The sequence below is a fragment of the Dicentrarchus labrax genome, unplaced genomic scaffold (genome assembly GCF_905237075.1).
Source record: "Dicentrarchus labrax unplaced genomic scaffold, dlabrax2021, whole genome shotgun sequence".
NCBI classification, from domain to species: domain Eukaryota; kingdom Metazoa; phylum Chordata; class Actinopteri; family Moronidae; genus Dicentrarchus; species Dicentrarchus labrax.
Genome location: NW_026136710.1, coordinates 17296488 through 17314808, shown reverse-complemented (window position 1 = coordinate 17314808; position 18321 = coordinate 17296488). Strand labels below are relative to the sequence as shown.

General features: G+C 39.8%; 1 protein-coding gene across 1 annotated transcript in view; it reads left to right on the top strand.

The window, feature by feature from the left end:
* The first annotated feature begins 224 nt into the window (after positions 1-224).
* Positions 225-18321, top strand: part of lpar1 (lysophosphatidic acid receptor 1) — a 35053-nt gene continuing 16956 nt past the window's right edge. The window contains exon 1 of the mRNA XM_051413381.1: positions 225-618. The gene's annotated coding sequence lies outside the window, so the exon portion shown is untranslated. The remainder of the gene's footprint in view (positions 619-18321) is intronic.

The following is an 18321-nucleotide window of genomic DNA, read 5'->3' as shown; positions in this document are numbered from 1 at the left end:
TATGCTGTAAAGAGCTGTAACACCTTTTGTAAAAAAATATTTTTATAAGCAAAATATGATGTCCAGCAACTTTCAATGCCACTCTTTTGTCAAATTGGCTTTTTTTTTTGTTGTTGCAGTGTGTGTGTCTCTGTGTGTGTGAGTGACGTCATGTGCAGACAAAGGTCCTCTCCTGCAGAGTGTGTGTGGCAGTCGGTCGGTTAGAGCGAGAGAGAGAGAGAGAGAGAGAGAGAGAGAGAGAGAGAGAGAGAGTTTGGTGGAGCAGCCGCGCCAGCGCAGAGGGGCACGGAGACGCAGCAGAGAGCATCAAGGCGACTTTATCTGGAAAAAGAGTTAAATAAAACAACTTCTGAAACACTGGTGGGGGGGAAAAATCAAAGGTACTATTGCTTTTCTGCACGGACATAAAATGAAAGGGTTACCTGGCTGTATATTGGATTTGGAGTCTTGTATCACAACGCTGCGACTTTGACACCAGAGTTGCGCAGGCAAGCGTCTCTAGTTGTCTGTTGGAGGAATTTCAGGCACCCCGAATCAAACTTGAGTTGGACATCCAGGAACCGGTCAGGGAGTAACCTAAACTACCTACCTTCTGCTTTCACTGGAAAAGAAGACGCTGTAAGTATTTAATTTCTTGCCCTGCTTACTGAATGGATCCTTATAAATATATATATATAAAAAAAACAGTTTTATTTGGCTTACTAAAGCTCGTCTTCTACACGATGTGGGCATCTTTACACAATCAAAGTATAGCTACCTGCCACGTAGACATGGCTAGAAAGCGTTCGGGTCAGATAAAGGCTTTGATGGCATTAGCAGATGCCTGAATCCGCTGTGCGCACCGTTATTTCGATAGGACGCTCGGTTGTGCGCCTATAAGGGTTGAGGACGAGGGACGCGGCTGGAATGACGGACTTATTGCGCCAGAGTTGTGCTCTTTATCAAACTCTGGGATTGGGACAATATTTGTGGAAGGGAGTGAGCGGAGGGAAAAAAACACAATGCATGCTTGCGTTGGATCTGGGAGTAAAAGTTTGACATCTGTGTTGATTTTCCACGCTGATCTGCAGTCAGAGAGCGCGTTTGGAGTTTTCATTTGGGTTTCTTCATTGAAACTCTGCGGTGTAACGTTAGTTAGCTGTCATGCAGCAGGAAATACTGGGTCTGTCTGTGTCAGCACTGGCTTGGTGTAACTGCTAAAACATGATGACCAGGCCAGCAGCACATTGATAGTCCTCAAACATTTCTTGTGGCGTTGGCATCTTCCCAAAGTATGCGCCTTGATGCTGTCTACTACCGGCAGGAGTCAATACACCGTGCTGTGCCCTGGACTCAGGCCTTGAAATACAACAACAATATCTTGAACTTACTGCACTTTTCGCAGAATTCTGTTAAAGATGTGACACACTGGCAAAGCGGATGGCGTGGTCTGGTCCTTCCACCAAAACAGGATCGTGTAGGCATATTCTAGCCGAACCTACCTCACCTGGAGCAAGGGTGGAGGTCAATAACTCAGAGCAGATTGAGCAGATTTGTCAGTTTTTTTCTTATTTCCCTTCTATGACAGGAATATAAAGACAGAATTTGTTGTGTCTCCAAAGTTACACATTTAAAAATAAAAAATTGACAATTCAATTTCAATACAGATACATTAATTATAATTCCTGCATATGGGATACTTGATTCTAGTTCAGGTTCTGGTCAGCTGCTTTCTGTTCTCTAATGAGTGAGTAGAGTCGGGATAAATCATGCAAAAATCAGATTTTTCAATGAGCTGAAAGGTGCATTTGAGGAGGATTATGAGTGAAGTCTATAATTTGCAGAAATGTGCAATCACCATACATATTCCTACAAAATTCATGGTGCAAGTGAAATTGCAACAGTCTTGTTAAGCAATATCTTAAACAAACATTTTTCAACAAGTGATGCTTGATGAAGCTTTCTAACATTTTGCTGAATATCTCAATAAGGCTGTTGTGAAACTTGGTATTCGTGTCCCCAGGGGAGAAATTCTAATCTCTCTGGAGACAATAATGTCTCACTCAGCGCAAGTCAGATCAAAATCTTCAGTTGACCAACATTTCAGTCTGTTAGAACAAATAACCTCATTGCTATAATATTTGCTGTATTTGTCGCCTCCACAGGTTGAGTTTGAATTGTTTTGGTTAAATTTCCCTCTAGTGCCATCACCAAGCCGAAATGTACTGTTAAAAAAATAACACATAATTGTTGTGCCCCCTTGAGTTTCCTGTATCCCCAACTAAACCTAAATTTTGGTCTTTACACGACCCGTCCTTTAACGCCACCTTTAAGACAAATTGTTGTCTTTGTTTACAAAAAACAAACAGCCGGATCACTGTGTAATCTGCTCTGGGTCATTATCTCCACGTCTTTGGTGAGCCCATAGCTTTTCCTTTTCACTGAAGATAAGATGGACCTTTATTGATCCTCCGCAGAAGAAATTTCCACCTACATTTCCACATGCACCCATGGTATGTGACAACATATCAAAGTTTCTAACTCGTCACTTTTTGGTAACTATAGTGGTAAAGGTCTAGTGTGAAAAAGCCAAATGTTTCCTTTATGCTATCCCTTTTGATGTTACCTAATTAATACTGATCTGGAGCTCAAATGGTATGTGTGTGTGTGTGTGTGTGTGTGTGTGTGTGTGTTTATTTGTGTATTCAGGGGAGATAGCAAGAACACTGTTTACCTACCACCCACTGGCACAAACCTCAGGGGGTCTTTTATGCTATAGTGAAGTGTGAGAAGTGTTTACACTGCAGATAGATTAGGTCTATGGCTTTCAAGCTGTTTTAATTATTCAGTCCACATTCTCTAATGTTTTCTTACTGCCTTTGTTGTTGCAACTGCCGACGTAATGCTTTGCAATAAACAGTTTTTTTCCTGGTTGAAACATGGAAACGTTTGAACATTTTTTATTTTAGGGCCCATTTTCTTCTTACTACATGACCCTCAATGGAATCTAATTTATACTGACTGTAGGCTGCGACACGTGCAGCAGCTACAGCTGGAGGTGGGCCCGAGTAAGTAGAGCACAGGGTCTTCAGCCTTCTGCTATTAACTAAGACATTTAACCGTTCCACTTTGGACATGAAAAAATATTATTACTTCTTATTGTGAAATTCCTCAGACGTAGGGCTGCAGCCCACTTGTTGTTCTGACCTATGGTTTTTTGAACCAAGGCCATGCTTGTAGATATTTAACCAGTTTATTAAAAAACACTCTAGCAAATGTGTATCTGCACATTATAAAGACCAAAAGACGTGATCAAAGACTAATTCATTTCCTTTCCTAAAAACCCCCACTCCCCCAAACCTTGTTAGTGATGCATACGTATGCAACATTTTACCACAATCAAGGCTAGTGCAGAAAGTTTTGAAATGAGGAGATAAGAAAGAGGTTGCTTTGCTGTCATCTCTTTTCATCTCTGTTTGGAGAAAAGCAAAGAGATTGCTGGAGGAGACGATGGTTGTCTATAAGAGATAACGGTCTTAAGTGATAAAGGCTCACCTCCTTTTAGTTTTAATAAGCTATACTTTACTTCACGTACAGCATGACTTTACTGTCTTCCAAACTGTTATGTATCTTAAGACTTTTCAGGCTGTCAGTATCTTTTCAATGGATAATCATACGGTGTCACCCTGGATATGACACACCAGCACTCCAAATATGAAGACAGGATAGTTTGCAGAGGCTTGGTGGTTTCCTCAGTAACCAGAGAGGCAGGCAGGCTATTAGTCTTTTTAGTTCTGACTGATAAATTCAACAAGATTACAGAAGTCATCTGAAAGTTAGTCCACGCTTTAAGATGCCGAAAAGCAGAACAAAATTTAAAGTGATGAGTTTAAGCTTCTGACTTCTGACCTTCTTGTTCAAGCTGAACAAAACTCCGACCACAAAGACCTAACATCCCCCATGAAGATGACGGTTATATGTTTCCCTACATGAGCTCTGACATCCGTCAAAAGAAAGGGTCCTTGAACCATCTGTGTTGTGATTACTGAAAACACGATCTCTCCTCCCCCTCGTCTAAGGACCTGCATTCCACCCATTCTTCCTCACAACGTTCAGATTGTTTCCACATTCATGCAGGTAACAGAGTCACATTTTGTAAGCATCTGTGGCAGAAATGAAATTTCCTTAAACACCATATCAACAGGGAAATGATTCAAGCAATAGTTACAAATATTTATTTTATCACTTAAGTGCTCTTTACATATACACACTTATGTGTGCTTGGTCATGGAGCCTCTCAGTACAACCACTGTATTAAGTCTGCATCATTTCTTTCTCTTTTAAGATGAATATCTGTGGTCAGACCACTACTTCTTCTTCAACTGCTGATCAAGTTGCAGATCACATTGGATATCATGCTTTTGGTTTGCATTGACATGGGACTTGTTGAGGTAACATGCAATGATCAGTCACTTGTTTGACAGCAGGTTACATTTGATCACCATGTTCTGTGATATGAAATGCCTCTGCAGCAACTTCTCATGATCAGTCCTCCAATGCTTCAAACCCATTGGAATCAACTCAAAAGGAGTGACCTCACTGCTAAAATTGTATTCAGTATGATTGCGGTCAGAGAAGACCAGATCAGAGCAGACAGTGTTGTAACTGGAGATTAAAAAGGTAATTACTTGCCTCAATAGTTAGTTTATAGTGCTGAGGCATTCAGACGTATGTGTGGTATATGTGAAATACGGCTCTGTGGATGTGCTACCTGGTTGTCATATACAGAACTGGATTTGACTAAATGGATTTCCACCACATAGTCTGTTATTTCTCTATCAGGACACCTTGGCGTGTTTTATCATGGTTATATTATAGCCATAAATAGAGAAGCTGTGTTAAAATAATATCTCATAAGTTTAAGACAGTTTGGGTGGGCCTGTTTAACTGTTTTAGATGTATACTTTTAGTGATGGCCATGGTAGACACTTGTTGGTTGACTGATTGTATTGTATGGACATGTATATAAATGTTTTAGTAAATTTCCTCCTCAATTGCCTTTATCTCACCTAATGTAAAAATAAACTGTGGTTTTGACAGGAAGCTGTGCCTGTCAGTTCGAGGACTCTACTGCCCTTCTGTGTGTGTATGTGTGTGTGTGCGCATGTGTGTGGGAGTGACACAGAGAATGCAGTTTAGACAGTAGATGGTAGACATTTTTCATTAATTCTTATAGAAATGGCAGAAGAGTTGTTGGGAAAGCTAGAAGAACAGCTAGAGCTAGTTGGCAAGCTGGCTATTTGGGGCGAGTGCAGAAAAATAAGCAAAAAATCATGTTATCTTTGAATGCCCTGCAGGAACCACATCTCACAGCTCTGCGATGTATTAAACATATCCAGACAACTCGGGGAAATGGACACTGACACTGGGAAAATAAAAAAGATGATGAGAAAGACATAAAACAGAGACAGTAAGAGAGAAAAGCAGGCAGGCACATACCTGCTAGCCCACAGGCTTGTAGCCATAGTCTGTTTTTAAGGTCTCAGCATACCTGTTGAGCACCATTTACTCCACAGACTCATGCCCATGTTCTACTGTCCACCAGGCTGTACACTGTTATCCATTACAGTTACAGAAAAAAAGATGGAATGAGATTACAGTTGCATTTAATAAAACTGGGATTATGCAGGATTACAATTAGATATTTTATTAATACATTTAATAATAAACAAAAGAACATAATTCCACTTTGCATTCCCATTAGGCATACCAACGATGAGTATGCTACAGATTCTATTCATAGTGAAATTTAGGCAACACATATAGACGTAAAAGACGCATCAAGATTGTATTCCATGTAAGTTTGACAAAAGGATATTGGTCAGACTGACCAACAGTTCATCAGCTGACGGTCACACCACCAGCTAGACATCAATGAGCCATATGCATTCAGAGCGACTGCAATGTTTTTGATGATGCAATTTCAGAGGCTCATGCTGGCGGGCATCTGACCGCATCAGATTGTGAAAAAAAATCCTGCAGTGGCTGCCCTGCATTTAATTTCTTTCCTTGCAACTCTTAATTCTTCATGGCTTAATTATGTTACTGTGTGTGTGTGTGTGTGTGTGTGTGTGTGTGTGTGCGTGAGGGGCATGTAGGTTAAAATCATGTTAAGGATGTCAGTCATGGGAAAGAAAGAAAGAGGAACCAAAATCTGCAAGAATGGGGAAGTTAGTTTCCAACCCAGCTGTATCTAAAGCGTGTCCCTTAGTGCAGCAGACCAGAACATGCAGCCAAATACTCAGAGGTCCTAAAAGTAAACCTGCTGCGCAACCTCAGCCTGGGGCGAATGTTCACCTTTCAGTGACAACAACCTGAAGCATAAAGCCAAGCCAATGCTGGAGTGGCTTTAGGATAAGTCTTTGAATGTCACTGAATGGCTCAGCCAAAGCCTGAACATTTGTGGAGAGACCTGGCAGTCCACAAACGCTCCCCATCCTGCTGACTGAGCTTGAAAGGATTTGCCAGGAAGAATGGGGGAAACTGGCCAAATGCACAAAGCTCTTAGAGACTTACCTAAGAAGACTTGAAGCCGTAATTGCTGCCAAAGACCCTGTACTGAATAAAAGCTCTGAATACTTAATGTGAAAGAGATATTTTTAATAATCTTGGAAAATTGTCTAAAAACATGTTTTCACTATGTCATTACAGGTTATTGTGTGTATATTAGGAGTCACTCCATTTTAACTTGAATCTTTAACTGCAAAAAGTAAAGGGATCTGAAAACTCCCTCCGTCCTTTTCTCTTTTTCCTTTTGTGAAGTACATGTACTGTTTTCAAAAAGTAAATAAAGCTTGTTTTCTTACTTTTGGCCTTCAGTCTAGTCTTCAGTTAGGGAAATGTGTGCAGTTGGACTGAGGTCAGGTGTCTGACTTGACCACTAAAGAACATTCTGCTGTTTGGCCATAGAAACGTATTGGTTGTCTTGTTTCTGTCTGTCTCTAAAGTTGGGAATTTGGAGATTGGGCTATATAAGAAAGGGACCACAAGTCAACCAATATGGATGTGAGTTAAAAGGCAAAGCTGAAAGTCAACACTTTAATCTTGTAATCATTGGTTTATTTTAAAGGTTGTATATATGACATTTAAAACATTAATATAGTAGCAAATAACTATTTGCTATGTGAGTCTGTCAGCAGCCAGAACAAGCACTTTAGTGGACATACTTTGACCCCATAGAGTAGCTGATTTTGCCAGCACCAATGATGGCCTTTTTTCAAATAAGGGTTTATATCGCCCAAACCAGCATTGGTGATTGTTGGAAAGACTGTGAAAAAACAAAAAAATGCAGTTTTGGTGAGGGTTAGGGTAATTTTGTTTCTGTCCAGTTTGTGTGTTTTACAGTTACTTTCTAGGTAAAATTACTGGTTTTGTCAATCAAGTCTGGTCAACCACAGCGCCCATTGTGTTTGTCTGAGATGCTGGTGTTCTGATGCCTCTACCTCTAGTGGCAAGTGAATTTTGTATGTAACTTTTAAATGGAGTGTGCTGAAATAGAGCCAAAAGAATAAAAATGTATCACTTTCCAAATAATTAGACTGCACCGTGTCACGGTTTTGTAATTTCTCTGTGTGGGAGGTCAGAGATCTAATGCTATTATACACAAACCTTTCAAATCTACTTTCAGTGCAGATCATAGTAATGTATTCAAGCATTTGTTTTCATTCAGTGCACAGCATTAGTGATTCTGACAGTCCAGAGCATTCAGTGATGAATTTGAAGAACGCTTTTGAGTCAAACCCTGAAATCTCTGCAGACCACACTGACGCAATCCCATATTGCATCTGCTACGGTGATGTAATCAGTGGAATCTGTCTCCAATAGTGTGATTCCATTAGGGAATGACTGAACACACCCAACAATAAACTGCAGAAAAACCTGACACATGTGGTAGAGGCTGTTTATCTGTACCCACTCATTGTTAAATATTTAGAGAAGTTTGGTTATCAAAATTAAACCACTGCAAATGTTCAATCAATACACAATTGTAAATTATTTCAGTCACATAGAACAAAAGACGACATCACGTTCCCCTAATTCCTCCTGTCCTGTGCTCATGCTGTGGTTGAGGAAGCTGTCTAAACTCGCCCAACATCACAATTTCAGGCAGGTACTGTACATGTTAAGTTTTTCAGTTATCATTTCAAGTGTGCACTTTTTATTTGTGTGTGAGTATAGGTGTCCATGTTCATGTACAAAAAAGTGACAGTTCCCTGAAAGTCACAAACACCTCTTTGTGCTTCCATCCTTCAATTATTATATTTATTTCATACCCACTATAAACGCATACAATGTTTTAATTCTGAAACTTCACAAATGGTTTAGGTGTGAAGGGGTGTACTCACCATGTATTGGTGTCACACAGCTTATGCTTATGCTGCGCTACTCTGCATTTCTGAAGGCTTTTCAAGGATTAGTTTCATGGTTTATATTTTTTTCCTGCCATTTAGCCTGAAAACCTGCTTTACTAAAACATGTGCGGCAGATCATAGCTGAAAGACCTTAAAGCAAAGAAGCTTATTAGATGGACATTTGCAAAATGAAAGGGTGTGTTATATGCTGCTCCACAGATAATAACCCATGAGTTGGATTTCAGTTCCCAAGCTATGATCCCTGGGAGAATTTATAGGCAAATTAAAAAGGCTTTTATATGTTATTTATGATTCTGGCTGTTATTTAGAAATAAAACATTGCTTTCAGCGGCTTTGGACAAACCAGAAGCCACTGTGACATCCACGCAGCCTGTCTCTACAGAGCTGTGTGTAATTTAGCAAGTTAACTCCTTCTCCCTAAGGAATAAAACATTATTTTGTCAGAGTAAGTCCAAGAGTAAATTCTGCACCAGAGCTGCTGTTGGTGGTGTGATGAAATGCTGCTTCCTGATACTCCCCCACTGTGGTTTCCTTAATATTATCATTATAAGTGCACAACTTTTTTTTATAGTCTCTGTCAAGGTCAATGTGTTGTTTTGGCTTTTCTACACTAATATTCCAGACAGATTCCCTGAATTGTATTTTATTCTGCTATTATATTAAAGTCAAATATTGTCTTGTTTATGAGAAAATTCACTTTATATTCTATTCCAATAAAAACTAATTCAACCTAGTCAAGTAGAATCAAGTCAAATATGGTCTAGTCTATATGACAAAGCATATTCTATTATATTCAAGTCCAGTTGAGTCTAATCACTTTACAACACATGTCAACATTCACCCATTCACATACATATTTATACACGGATGGCAGAGGCTGCCATGCAAGGTGTCAACACATCAGGAGCAGTACAGTGCTTCCTATCCAAAGGGATTATGCTCACCCATTCTCACATTTGTTTTCCTTCCTCTGAGCAATTTGGGCTTCAATATCTTGCCCAAGGAGACTTTGACAAAAAGACTGGAGGAGCCGGGGATCAAACCTCCGACCTTCTGAATAGTGGACGACCAGCTCTATGTCCTGAGCCACAGCCACCCCAATTCTGTTCTATTCTAGTTGAGTCAAGTCGAGTCTATACTTGTCATGTCTATATATATAGTCAATAAAACTAATCACATTCTATTCTTTTATTCTTTGACATCAAGTGTAATGACTGAACGTTTGTCAGATTGGGGCTTTGTGTGATGACATGAAAGTGCTTAAGTGGTTGGAGGGGTATCATCCACTGACGAGCCGTGAATCAGCCCATCACGGCTGCAGTCACACATGACTCAACACCAACTCTGAATCCAACCCTTGTGAGGGTTGAGCTCTGCTGCTCCGCTGCAACTGTTTGGAAGTATGTGCGAGTGTGCGAGTGCGCGAGTGCGGTTTGTGTGCACTCGCCCATGATGTTAAAGAGAAAGTTAGAGAATGAAAGCCTATGTGTGTGGGTGTTTGTGTGTTGTAGAAGTCCTGTTTCTCTGCTTTCTGGGGTGGGAATGGGGATGGCGATGAAAACAATGGGCACATTGTGTGGAGAGTTGGCAAAGAGAAGAAGGGGGAGGTTGAGGAGAAGGAGAAGGAGTGAGGGGGAGAGGAGAGGAGACAGGAGAGGGAAAAAAATGAAGAAAAAGAGATGACAGAAGATGAGTTCAGGAGAGAAAAGAGAGGAGATAGGTTAAAAAAGAAAGGAACAGAGAGTAAAGGGCACAAGAAGAAAGGAAAGGAGGAACAGAGTTAAGAGGAGAGGTGAGAAGTTGATGACGGGGCAAGGAAGAAGGGTAGGAAAAGGGTACAGGAGTGAGGAAGAGACGATCAACTATGGAAAGGGAAAGAGTGGAGAAGAGTTGAGAGGGGGTGAGGTGAGGATATCGGATGAAAATAGAGGGAAGAGAAGGGAGAAAAAGAGAGTTTGAAGAAGTTGGAGGAGAGCTTAGGAAGCAAGGAAACAGAGTGGAGGGAGAGAGGAGAAAGTAAGCAGGAGAAATGGGGGCAGAAGGAATATGTGGAGAGGAGGACAAGTGAATGCCGATTATAAAAGAGGAGAGATGGAAGAAGTATTAATTTTTATAAGTTTCACTTGTCATATATTTGGTATCCATGTTACCAACAGTGCCAAGTGGGAATTTGGGGATCAGGCTCACATTCAAAATTGAAATCTTTATACCCTGGCTGCAATACAAATCATCTCAGTCTGCATTGGGATATAAAGTAAATCTCCAGGCACCTCCAGACAAATGGGTACACCTGACCCGGGACTGGCATACGGTATCATGTCCAGGAAATTTCAGTCATTCAGGGAAATGTATTGTGTAAAGAATGTTTGAAGTGTAATAACACCCTTCAAACAAACAGCTTTTTGTAAAAGTTTCTGTGTGGTACCTGTGTTTCAGCTAAGCTAGAGAGGCTAAAGCTCCGGTGTGTGTGTGTGTGTGTGTGTGTGTGTCTGTGGGGGGACTGTCAGTGTGTGTGATCGAGGTAAACATTGCAGTCCGGTGCTCCTATAGCTGTCTGAAACTATAATTATTGTGCCAAAATAAATAATAAAAATGAGCAAAAACTAGCATTAACTAGTTAAACATGCCTCTCAATCTGTATACATTTGAAAATGAGCGCAGCGGTTTCACAGACTCCCACTCAAAGCAGAGGCTGACGGAAGTGGGCTGCCCCCCTCTGATTAGAGGGCGTTAACACTCTTTTTACATATGAATGTCATAAAGTAAGATAGCCCCAGACAGTCGACACTATGTCAGCATTGGCCTTATAAGGTTCAGGGTGATTTAATACAACAGAGGGAGTGTTGTATTAAATCACCCTGAACCCTCTAAGGCCATTTTCAATCCAAGAAATACTACATTTTCATAACTTTGGTAATAATGTCTATATTAACATTATATTATGTGTTTTATCGCGGTAAAGTCATTTACTTTACAGCTTGAAAAACACGTTTTAGGGTGGAGCACCACTTTAAGATGCAAACTCACTGGATGGTAGCCAGTCTAAATTGACGTCAGGTGGGTGTAAACAAAAAAAAAAAAAAAACACAATTTAATCTGACTGGGAAAGGTCTCTTGTTTAAAAGTCAATACAATGAGAATTTGAATCCGGATGCTATTACCTTTAGGTATTGGCAAATAAGCTAATAGTTAACTAATCAGAGGTGGAGGCCTAAGCGAAACATAGGCATGATGTTTCATTCTAAAGCAGAGTCTACAGACAGTTTGAAAGCATTCAGTGAAGAGACTTTCTATCACTTTCAGATGTTACTGCCTTCACTCATAACTCTTTCACATCAAAGTGCTGCACAGCTGAACTCCACAATTTGGGTGATTTATTTTATATTCTAAAAATAGCTTCACATTTTTAAAAAATCATCACCATGCCCCAGATGTGTACAATGGTCTTACTGTTGCGGTATGATAATTTATGCATAACTGTAATCACTCTTAGAGGCTTCGTGACTTTTTATGAAAATGAATCATTCTTGCAAAGCTAGAAAACACAGAGCTAACAATTTACTGTAAGATGCCACGCTGATGAATTGCAGGGGCCATTTCTTGGACAATAAAACATTACCATTTTTGTCTAAACTTTAACATCCAAATGAACTTCATATGATCATATTTTCCAAAACAAGAAGATGTATTATTTCTCCGTAAAAATAGAAAACCATCAAAATTTCCTGTGACTATGCCTACATGAGTAATATAGCCTTTAATTCTTTCATTTCAAAGGCAAAGTTTCACAAATCAGATTTGTTCAGAAGTCAGATTTATTTATATTTTGCTTTATAATCTGTACATCATATAACACCTTCTATCGGATAAACTCTCCCAAAAATAACCCTTTAAAGGTTCCATCTGTAAAATGTTACACATTATATTTATGTATTAATCACTTTTTATCACCAACGAATCACTTTTTATTGCCAATGTGTTAATGTGTTAAACTAAAAAAATAAGACCTCACCCAAATTTCTCGGTGGCCTGGGGACTGATTTATATGCATTATGTATGGATGCGGGTGTAGGATGTGACGTTTATGCACGCTCCCTGCATTCTCTCTCCGCTCCTCACAGTGTCAACAGTGTGCAATAACTAACATAAGCTTATAAATGGAGTCTGCTAACGTCTGCCAATGACTGGCACCCACTACAATGCAGAGTCAAAGCTAATGTTACTGCAAAGCTTGTGCAATATATTGTGATATTGTGGATGAATTGCTATCTAGCTAACTGCCAGCTTGTTTCATCCAGATTCCCGGGGCCGATCTGGTTGGAATGGGTTGCACCTTGCTGGCTAGCCTCAGCTTGCTTACTCGCTATCATTATTGCTAGCAAAATACTATCCCATATGTTAATTGGCTAATGTTAGCTTGCAAAATTACTTCATCAGCTAATGTGATCCATGATACTAACTTATGTATTATGACAAATGGTGTTGGTGGTTTTAGCCAACAATAAATGATGTGACGGTACATTACAAACAATTACATACTAGCCAGGAGCAATGCAAGGCAGGGGCACCCAACTAGCGAGCTTTAACCTAAACCAAGCTCGGGTTGGCCGACTGTGTATCTAGCATGTGTGAGACAAGTGGAGAGGCTGAATCTCCTGGAGGATGAAAATCCAGATCATCCAGAATGAGGCACCAGAGGAGAGAGAGGTCCCAGGATGGCCAATGGTCCAGCACAGAGAGATGAACCTGAGAAAGTTTACAGTATTCTCTTCATTGATACTGAGCCCGACCCGCTGGATGGATAATGGTAACAGTTACGAGGCCTGTAGTAATCAAAGAATAAGCAGCTGAAAAAGATTAGTAAAAGGATGAGTTTTAGGTTTGGATTGGAGAGGTATGAAGACCATTTATAATTTTGTAAGTCCTCAGAAGCACTGTTAAGTCTGATATAGATATGAACTAAAGTAATTAATATCTAGACTTTTATGCACATGTGAGTATTAGATTAGGGTCTTCTGAGTTCAAAAAGGGGAAAAAAGAGCAGTTTCCTTGGAAAATGATGTGGGGTGTGGTCAAGTTCATATTTTAATTATCCATCTTTTTCATCAACTCCCTGTGGAGTGTAGCTCAGTATGGACTCCCAGATCAGAGATTGGCCAGACATCTGTCTGACACATTAATAAATGTTCTTTAATACAGACTAAACGTTCTCTCTGTATAGAAATAACATGTCAAACATGAAGTCCAGTGCTGTTCCTCTTAAAGCTGTATTCCTCTAAGAACTGTATTAACAATAACCAGAAGGTTGGATGATGGATTGTTGAGAAACTGAGGGCAGACTTGAGTTTAGTTATCTGACATTTATTCAGCTTCAGTCCTACCGTTGTTCTGACTGGACCCAGCCAGTTTGTCTCAGTACGTGTTAGAACAATGATAACAATACACAAAGAGAAATGTATGTAGAGCTTCCATCATACTCTACAGAAGGGAAGGATTTGTGTATCTACAACCCTGTGATACCTTACAAAACACAAAAGATATTCAGACCTATAGTAACTATAAAGAAAATGAAAAAAAAGATAACTTGAAAAAGCAAAAAGAGCAATAGACTAAGGCCTGTTAGGATGGTTGGAGTGATAGGGCACAGCCCAATGTTGATCCTAGATTGAGGCTTAATGTAAAATACAGTAAGAATTGAATACTAGATCAACAATGGATATTTTTGCTTCAGGTCCTAATGATATGGATGTTGCAACAAGTCCTCCAAATTAAACAAAAAAAAGGATTTTGTAACTGCATTGTAGAACAACACAGGACTTTCTGATCTGATGTCTCTATCAGCGGGATAACGTTGTTTGCCTGTGCCTTCCTGAACCTGTACAAATCAGTTTTATGACGTGACAAAACTATGGCTAAGGTTTGGTTAGGTCTAGGCACAAACACGACTTTGGGTTTGGGTTAGATTTACTTCATTGTTACGGTTGGGGGACATTTGTCGTCATGATTACAGTAGAAACCATGTGTTACGGTCAGGGAACGACTGTGATCGTGGTTAAAAAAAAAAAACATTGAACAGCGGTCTCCTGTTTTGACTCACCTATCCACCCCAACCTTCTATGATATTGTCACATTACTTTCTCATTTGCTCCCGTCATAATAACAACGGCTAAAATTTGATTTCAATATATTTATAGCTCCTTTAGCACCACTGTTAGGCCAAAATTTCATGTGTACGCAAAACATATTAAAATATTATATATGTATTGCCATGAAATGAAGCCATGTTGGGTACTCCAGCCCTCCTAATGTCAAAATGTCAATTTGCACACAAGATGCCTCATAATCCATTTAGAAGATTCTATAAAATGGCTGTAAAATTTCAATGAGCCCATGATCTTTTCTTCACCCCACTGTCCAGATTTGCTCATTTCAATGTGTATTGTGGGGTGTAATGAACTTTGCGGTCACTAGCAGCTGCAAGTGGGACTTTTGGTTTTGTTGAATGTCAGCAACTTCAGGGCCATAGAAATATCTTATATTCTCCTGTAGTGTCTCATTCAGTTAAAAATAAAATAACAAAAAAACTGAATAAAATTTTTATTTACTAGTATACTGTATGTAGAAGTAGGTTTTCTCATTTACAAACAACAGATGAAGAGAGACTAAAATAATTGGGAGTGTGTGTTAATTAGGCGTATGTTATGAATATGCTGCCCTGATGCTGGTGCTTGAGTTATGACCTCACTTGTATGGATTCCAGGGTGGTCCTTTCATAGCCTGTTAGACACTCACAGACACACACACACACACACACACACACACACACACACACAAAACACACGTTCTTCTCTCTCCACACAGCCAGACTTTATCACACATTACTAACAAGCATGAAGAGAGTGTGTCGACACACACTCAAGCACAGCAAGCATTTTGTTCTCTGTCTTTAACACCCAACACATTGTACACACACACACACACACACACACACACACACACACACACACACACACACAGACACACATACACTCCTAAACTTTCCTTTCTTGTTCACAAACACTCACACATGAAAATGCCTCATTCAAACTTTCACTTTTATAGAGCGCATATACACACATCCAGGTGCAGGAATACAGAAATCTAAAATCCCCCGTTTCTGTGGCCCTTTTCTTGCTCAATCTTTCCCTGTTACAAGACCCACCCACCCACCAAACACACACACAATGACAGGATCTCTCTCTGCAGGCTCCAAGGGTCTGATGAAAGTGTTGAGAATGTGTACTGAGTGGCCAATGACACTTCCTCCACTTTCTAGTACTGACGACTTGCCTCAGGCATCTAATGCCCCAGTCACTGCTCCCTCGGGACGTTTAATGTCTATAAGCCACAGATGACAAATAGAATAGATGGGCTTTCATCTGTGGCGGTAGTTATTGTAGAGGCTACCTCTCTGTGGGTCTATCCTGCATTAGTGTTGCTGCAATCACTCAATAACAAACCCATCACAAATATCATTACATATATAGCAGTTTGTTTTCCTGTGCTACTTTCAGGCAACATCATGACAAACTTTATACATATAAGGCATTTTTGTGTATTATCTGATAAATAAAAATAATTTCCTTAAAGGATATGTTCCACCTAAAACAATGCTCACATGCCTGTATACATTGAAACAGTTTTCCCTCGCTTTAATGCTGTTCATACTGGCAATTAAAAGATCCACCATCCTCATTTTGTGCACAGTTATATTCAGAGTTATATCTGAAGTTAATCTGAGTCTTCAGCAGTCTAAAATAGATACATTAGGGGATACCTTTCAAAGTTACAGTATTTTAGTTCTCTCTGTGTTTCTGTGCTGAGTTGCAGTTTAGGGATATTAAGACAAAGAGGAAAAGAATTCTGGGAATTTACTGATACTTGACTCCTGAAGTCTCACATTAACTTCAGGTAAACTTTGGAACACATTTTTGTGCAGAATGAGGATTTTGTCCTTGGATTGTAAGCACATCTCTCAAAGCAGCAATATGGGTAACTTTAATAAAAATTACTTTTGTGGTATTTGCTGAAACTTTCACTATATGCTGGCAGTAGTGCATGCGAATAAATTAGGTTCATGCAAAAGATAGTTGATTGTTGAATCTCATTCCCAGGTTGTCAAACCTTTGGGTTGGTGGCTTGAATGAGACTCCACAATCAGCAGTCTTTCTATTGTAAATGTCATTAGGAGTACTAGAAGGAACCTGATTTATTTTTTTATTTTTTTACAGATTGTCTGTCTCATTGACTACTATCAGAAAATATTGAAAGTTTCAGCAAATATCACAGAAAGTTCTTTTTTTAATAAAAGTTACCTAATACAGCTTTAATGGCCAGTATCACCAAGAGGAATGAGCAAACAAAAACAGTTTCTTAAGACAGACTTGAAAAACAGTGAACCTGCCCTAAAACAGGTTTATTATTTTGTGTGGTCTTGTGTAAAAATGTCTTAGAAGGACAGAGGAAACTGAGAAAAGTGTATTATAATGATTGCTGGCCATTTCTTGACATGTCTCCTCAGAAATCAACATGCAGAAATTAAGCAGATACATCCGGCACGTCTGGAGCAGTACAGTATTAGCCATAATTCAATACAGCTAATAGAATGTACCATTGCTATTTCAGTCAATGAAATAACATTTAACAGCCACTCCAAGCAAACATGGCTACAGATAGTCCCTTATCGGCCCATCTCAGGAAATTGGAGATATAAACAGAGTCCAGAAAAACGTTTATTTAATTGATTAGGACTTCCATTATACTGTTATTGGTACACTGCCATGCCTAATACACACCCCTTTTGGCTAAGGAATATAGATGTTGTACACTGCCAACATTTGGAGCCAGTCTACTGTATAGGTGTTGGGCAGTATTGCTGCTTAAATGGGCTTAATTTAGAATGTATAGCATGTGGTTCTATGGAACAAAAGCACAGCCAGGGACTAAATTATGGGTTATTGCTACCGGCAAAAGTACCCCCTACATTATGTAACATGTCTTGTATATCATGGCCGTCAAAACAGTACCAATGAGATTTAGTGCTCCCTTGTAGTTGAGGTGCAGGAGGTGAGAAATATTTTTAGAAAACTTAAGCTTTCATAGCTTTCAACACTGCCTCATGTCCCAGGAGCATCTCTTATTTTTCATGTGAATTTTTGAGAGGTGAAGGTTGTGATAGTTTTTCCAACATTGCAAATTCGTCCAAGAGGGCGGGAAAAAAAAAAGCTTCATGTTTGCAGTTGAGTTTTGGCAGAACGGAGATGTTTGCTGTGTCACTGCAGAGAGAAAAGAGGGCTTAGAGGATTCGAGCAGTCTTAGTAGAAGGTAAATCAAGAGAGAGGGATTTCCACAAAAACACTGGCGTTTGACGCAGAACTTCTCATACTTGTACTATCATTCCTGGTCCCTTCTTGTTTCTGATACACCCCTTCTCTCTCTTTGTTTCTGTCTTACTTACACACACACACACACACACACACACACACACACACATACACACACTCCACTCTACTCTGCTCTAGCCCTGAGGTCCTGTTTCCGGTCTGGGGTGTATGAGAGAGACTAGCCAACATCTGTGTGGGACTGGAGTTTATTACACACACACACATGTCCCTGTGAGCATTGTTTATGTGTGGTGGAGTTGACTGTAAGCATCATGTTGCTGCTATTGCTGCTTACTTTTCTCAGTTTCTACTACTGCATTTTTTAAAAGCAGGAACACTCGTTAAATTCCACCAGATGGAAAAAACACGTTTCAGCTTTATATCACACTGGGGTTTATTCACACAGCACATATAGATACATACACACACACATAACAGGCAAGCATGCAGGCACACAGACACACAGACACACAGACACACACACACAC